This window comes from Pongo abelii, chromosome 9, assembly GCF_028885655.2.
Source record: "Pongo abelii isolate AG06213 chromosome 9, NHGRI_mPonAbe1-v2.0_pri, whole genome shotgun sequence".
NCBI classification, from domain to species: Eukaryota; Metazoa; Chordata; class Mammalia; order Primates; family Hominidae; genus Pongo; species Pongo abelii.
The window spans coordinates 100,577,685-100,584,818 of record NC_071994.2 but is presented as its reverse complement, the minus strand read 5'-3'; positions in this window follow the sequence as shown (position 1 = coordinate 100,584,818).

The following is a 7,134-nucleotide window of genomic DNA, read 5'->3' as shown; positions in this document are numbered from 1 at the left end:
GAAAAGGGAAGATAGTTGTAAAAAAGTTATTTCTTTTCATAAACTTTGCTTTTTTCATTAAAATTTGTGTAAATGACAAAGTTTATATGACTTTTCTCTGTGTTTTCTGACTAAAATAGAAGTTAATTACAGTTACAATTATATTTATTATAATAAATAATATTATACAGTTATATTTATCATAAGTATTTTTGTGGTTTGGATGAATGTATGATATGTAATGGCATAATTTTTTGCTGTTTTGTAGAAAAAGCAAGATTGGCTAACAGAATAGAAATTCACTCTAAAATTAATAGTGAAAGATAAAATCTGGGTATATGTAGCAATTTTTCAAGGGTAGATTATAAATTTTGAAAATTACACTTTACAAAGCATTCAGGGAGGCTAAGGGTAATTTCAAAGGCTGCCTTTACATAGTTTAAAAACCAACCCGGTGGGGGTGTCCAAGATGGCCAACTAGAAGCAGCTAGTGTGCACTGCTCTTATGGACTGGAATGGAAGGGGAAATAAATACAGTTTTTCCAACTGAAACATCCAGGTACAAACATTGAGACTAATCAAGAAGACAACTTGACCCACGAGGAATAGAGAAAAGGCAAGGCAGGACAATAACCCATGCAGGAGTGACACAGAGCCAAAGGAATCTCCCCTGCTCAGGGAAGTAGTGAATGAATGTGTGACTCTGGGAAATCATGCTTCTCCCAAGAATCTTTGCAACCCTTGGGTCAGGAGATCCCCTCATGAACTCACTCCACCAGGGCCTTCAGTCTGACACACAGAGCTACATGGAGTGTCAGCAGAGTAGCCATTCAGGCATACGCAGGGACCTGGGAACCTCAGATACCTGGGCTTTCAGGGCTTCCCTGCAAAAACAGCTACAACTCTGGCAAAGCAGGAGGTTAGATTCCTGTACAAATTCCTAGAAAAAGGGCTGATTCCAGGGGGCTGAGCAGCAACAGCCTGCAGGCCCTGCTTCCACGGCACCTCATAGGGTAAAACCCACTGGCTTGAAACTCCAGCCAGCCACCCATAGCAGCCTTACACCTCCTTGAGACAGAGCTTCCAGATGGAGAGGTGGGCTGCCATCTTTGAAGTTTAGCCAACTTAGCCATTTTGACCTTTGGGCTTGGGAGAGTCTGAGGTGACCAGGGGCTGAGGTGGACCCCCAGCACAGCACAAATGCTCTGTGAAAATATGGCAAGACTACTCTTTTAAGTGGGTCCCCAATATTGTTCCACCTCACTGGGTGGGACCTCCCAACCAGGATCCCAAGCAACCTCCTATAGGGGCATTTGGCCTGGCAACATGCCCATACCTCCCTGGGGTGGAGTTGCATGTTTGCTGTTTTGCAGCCTTCAGTGTTGGGAAGTGGAAGACCACCATCTTTGCTGTTTTGCAGGCTTCGCTGTTGATACCTCTAGATACTGGAAAATCTACAGTGACTAGAAAATGGAGTGGACTGCCAGCATACCACAGCAGCCCTACAGAAAAGTTGCCACACTGTTCCATGGGTGCCCATTCTCATGTCTCCTAACTGGGCAGATCCTCCAGGCCTAGGCCTCAAGTCACCGCTTTCTAGGGCTATTGAGCTAGTATCAGCTCTGGACAGAGCAGCCAGAGGCAACTGAAAGCATCTCTGTCACTGCCTCTGTAGTGAAACTGCCATTGTTATCTTTGGATTAATGAAGCAGCAAAGACTCGAAGTGCCTTATCCATACCCTTAACAAGCTGCAGTTGACCCAAGGAGAGGAGACCAGTCACTCTCCCATGGGTCCCACTCCCTGTCCCCACAAACCACAACTCATCACCAGACAGGGAATCCCTGGCTTGGGCCCACAGCACAGGCTTTCCATTTTGGACTGATTGGACTGAGTGATTATGGACATTTATCTCTCTTAGGTGGAAACTCCAGGAGACAAGCAAAAGACCTTTAGCCACAAGTGACTACTAAGGTCCCTTCCTCCTCCAAGTTGGGCAGTGGGCAGCCAAGAAGCGCCAAACCATGATCTACAGCCAGCACTCAAGGAGGAGAGGAACCCACACTTTGAGAGCATTGAGAGAAAACATGGCTGAAACCATGAGAAAATATAGGGGAGCCACACAACTGATCAAGAATTTACCAACTCACCAGTACACCTAAGTGCCACCTACTGGATCACACCCTAAAGCTTCCACACCAAAAATACTTCCCTAAAATACTTTCCTGTGAAATTCAAGACAAGAAATCAGCTTCAAATAAAGACACTGAACAAAGCCTCGACCCTGTGAAAATATCCAGAAAAGACGTCTATTGACTGTACTCAATCTACACTGCAGTTAAATTAACACTCACATGCAGTGATGAGAAACAGCCAATGCAAAAACTCCGGTAACTCAAATGGCTAGAATGTTGTATGTCCTCCAAACTACTGCTCTAGTTCTCCAAAAGGAGTTCTTAACCAGGCTGAGCTGGCTGCAATGACAGAAAAATAATTTAGAATATGAATAGGAATGAAGATCACTGAGATTCAGGAGAATGGCAAAACCCAATTCAAGAAAACTAAGAATCACAATAAAATAATACAGAAGGTAAAAGATGAAATAGCCAATATAAAAAGGAACCTAATGGATTTGACAGAGCTGAAAAACACAATACAAAAATTTCACAATACATTCACAAGTATTAACAGCAGAATAGACCAAGCTAAGAAAGGTATCTAAGAACATGAAGACTGCATCTCTGAAATGAGAATCAGACAAAATTTTTTAAAAAAAGAATAAAGAGGAATGAACAAAACCTTCAAGAAGTATGTGATTATGAAAAGAGGCCAACTTTACAAACCATTTGCATCTGTGAAAGAGAAGGGGAGAAAGTAAACAAATTGGAAAACATATTTCAGGATGTCATCTGTGAAAACTTCCCTGACCTTGCTAGAGAGGTCAAGAGTAAAACTCAGGAAATACAGAGAACCCCTGCAAGATTCTACACAAGAAGAATATCCCCAACACACATAATCATCAGATTTTTCAGGGTCAAAATAAAAGAAAAAATTTTAAAGGAAGTTAGAGTAGTAACCTACAGAGGGAAAGCTATCAGGCTAACCGCATACCTTTCATCTGAAATCCTATAAGCAAGAAGAGAATGAGGGCCTACATTAAACATTAAAAAAATAAAAATCTTCAACCAAGAATTTCATATCAAGCCAAACTAAGTGAAGGACAAATAAGATCCTTTTCAGATAAGCAAATGTTGAGGGAGTTTGTTACCACCTGACCTGTCTTACAAGAGATTTTTAAAGGAGCACTAAATAGAAAAAGGAAAGACTGCTACCAGCTGATGCTAAAGCACACATAAATACACATACCAGTGACACTATAAGCAATCACACAAGCTAGCACAATAACCAGATAGCAACACAATGACAGAATCAAATCCATACATATCAATACTAACCTTGAATGTAATTGAGTAAAATGTCTGACTTAACAGGCACAGAGTGACAAGCTGAATTAAAAGAGCAAGATCCAATAGTATTCTGTCTTCAAGAGACCTATGTCACAGGAAATGACACTTACGGGCTACAAATAAAGGGATGGAGGAAAATCTACCAAGCAAATGGAAATCAGAAAAAAGCAGGGGCTGCAATCCTAATTTCAGACAAAACCAACTTTAAACCAACAAAGATAAAATAAGATAAAGAAGAGTATTACATAGCGGTAAAGGGCTCAATTCAACAAAGACCTAACTGTCCTAAATATATATGCATCCAACACAGGAGCACCCAGATTATAAAGAAAGTTCTTAGAGACTTAAGAAGAGACATAGACTCCCACACAATAATAGTGGGAGACTTCAATACTCCACTGACAGTATTAGACAGATTATTGAGGCCGAAAATTCACAAAGATATTTAAGACCTAAAGTCAACATTAGACCAAGTGAATCTGATAGACCTCTACAGAAATCTTTGCCCCAAACAAAAGAATATACATCTTTTTACTCATTGTCACATTGCACATACTCTAAAGTCAACCACATAATTGCACATAAAACAATCCTCAGCAGATACAATAGGGCTGAAATCATACCAAACACACTCTCAGACAACGATGCAATAAGAATAGAAGACAAGACTAAAAAACTCGTTGAAAAGAATACAATTACATGGAAATTAAACAACATGCTCCTGAATGAGTTTTGGATAGTAAAATTATGGCAGAAATCAAGTTCTTTGAAACTAATGAGAACAAAAATACAACATACCAGAATCTGTAGCAGAAAACTTTAAAGCAGTTTTAACAGTGGAATTTGTAGCATTAAATGTCTACACCAAAAAATAGAAATACTTCAAATTAACAACCTAAAATTACAACTGAAAACATTAGAGAATCAAAAACAAATCAATCCAAAACCTAGCAGAAGACAAAAAAATAACCAAAATCCGAGTTGAATTGAAGGAAATTGAGCATAAAAAACCATTCAAAAGATCAATGAATCCATTTAAAAAAATGAATAAAATAAATGGGTTGCTAGCTAGACTAAAAAAAGAAGAAAAAAGAGAAAATCCAAAAAAATACATCTAGAAATGACAAAGGGAATGATACCACTGACCCCACAGAAATAAAAATAACCATCAGAAACTACTATGAAAAGCCATATGAAGATTGAAACTTGAAATCTTGCTTATATCACATAAAAAATTAACTGAAGATGGATTAAAGATGTAAATTATGTAAAACCCAAAAATATAAAAAGCCTGAAAGACAACCTAGGTAACACCATTTAGAACATAGGCACAGGCAAAGATTTCATGACAAAGATACAAATAACAATTGCAAAAGAAGCAAAAATTGACAAATAAGATCTAATTAAACTAAAGAGCTTCTTCACAGCAAAATAAACTATCATCAGAGTGAAGAAAACCTACAAAATGGGAGACAATATTTGCAATCCATGCAACTGACAAAGGCCTAATACCCAGCATCTGTAAGTAACTTAAACAAATTTACAAAAAGAAATCATAAAACAACATCATCATAAACAACATCATAAAAAGTGGGCAAAGAACATGAACAGGCATGTGAACATTATTAGATTCTTCTAACCAACCCTTGTGTCACTAAGCTAAAAGGAATCAGCTCCTGAATATACATCACCCATTTAAAGAAATGTGTTTCACCAATTTGGACTTTATCTCAAACGGGTGATCTAAAATTGAAATTCTCCAGAACCAACAAGGCTGAGAAAAAGACAGTATCTTAGGTAGTCAACTTTCTCAAAACACCAGACCAGGCCTGTATTTAAATGAACACTTAATATTAATAATTGTTAACAGATAGAGAAGGTCTTCCTTTTCAGGTTCCTACTGACTTTTTTTTTTCTTTTCATGTTGAGTTCTTATGTTTTGTTATTACTACCACTAGCTGTTGCCCATGAAGCAAACTTCTTTGCAATGGGCTCAAGTTTATGCTGATAAATTACAGAAAAACACTTGTTGGTTATGGGGCCTCATGCCACTTTCCAGTTGTTCTGGCCTATGATGGTGGGTATATTCTTTCTAAGGACAGGCTTAAATAGAATATCAGAAATAGATACCTTTTTCTCAAGAACAGTTATTGGTGTTTAACAATTGGCTAAGCGTGACGTGCATCATTAGCTTATTAATAACACTTTCGAAAGCGATGGCAACTTTAAATTATCCTGAGCCTTAAAAGGAATACGGCTGTACAGCCTGAGTCATTTGGCATGCAGCTGTAACTTCTACCTGTTTTTCTCCTGTAAATAATTATGAAGATTAAGTCACACCCAAGATAAGACCCCCTTAGACCTTTACCTCTCCTCAAGGAATAATAAAGTAATCTTCCTTGGAATGTAGCAATCTGTAACCAAATTGTTGTAATGTATATATTGGTGTTGTATGAAAAATGTTGTAATGCGGCTAAAACTTCTCTGTCTCTGCCTATACAAGTGAATGCTTAGCTTCTCCTCTTTGTAATGCTGACCCTATTTGATTAGGTTTTTTTAATGGGTCGCTATCCTCAAGCTTTGCACTCATGTAAACTCTATAGTTAATATATTTTTCTGAACCTTATTATTTAAGATTGACAATGGTATGAAATATGGGTATTCTGCATGTGGTTATCCAGTTTTCCTAGCACCATTTATTGAAGAGAATATCCTTTCTTTATTGTGTGTTCTGAACACTGTTATTGAAGATCAGTTGACTGTAGATGTGTGGATTTATTTCTTGGTTCTCTATATTGTTCCATTGGCCTATATGTTTTTGGTTTATGTGGGTTCTCTGCTGTCTGATTATTGTAGCTTTGAATATTTTGAAATCGGGTAGTGTGGAACTTCCATTTTATTCTTTTTGCTCAAGACTGCTTTTTTATTTAGGGCCTTCTGTATTACCATATAAATTTTAGATTTTTTTTTTGTATTTCTGTAAAAACTGCCATTGATATTTTGATGGAGATTTCATTGAATCTGTAGATGACTTTGGATAATATAAACATGCTAATGATATTAATTTTTCCAATCTGTGAACACAGGATATATTTCCACATAGTTGTGTCTTTAATTCCTTTCATAAATGTTTTATGGTTTTTAATGTACAAGTCTTTTATCTCCTGGTTAAGTTTATTCTTAAGTACTTTACTCTTTTTGTTGCTATTGTAAATATGACTACTTTCTGAATGCCCTTTGTGAATAGTTTGTTGGTTGTCTATAGTTTATGTTTGTATAGATAATTGATTTGTGCATGTTGATTTTGTATGCTGCAACTTTTCTGAATTTTCAGTTCTCACAGATATTTGTAGAGTTTTTAGAGTTTTCTACATGTATGATCATGTCATCTGGAATCAGAGATTATTTTTCTTTCTTTCATATTTGAATGTCATTTATTTCTTCTTCTTATCTACTTGCTCTGGCTAGGACTTCCAGGACTGTCAAATAGAAAGAAGTGGTGAAGAGTTGGCTTACACCAGATCTTAGAGGAAAAGCTTTCAGTTTTTCTCCTTTGATTATGATGTTAACTGTGGATTAATAGATTTATGGCCTGTATTGTTTCCAGGTAATTTCCTATTATACCTAACTTGTCAACAGTTTTAATCATGACTGGATCTTAAACTTTATGAGATACTTTTTTGTGTCTG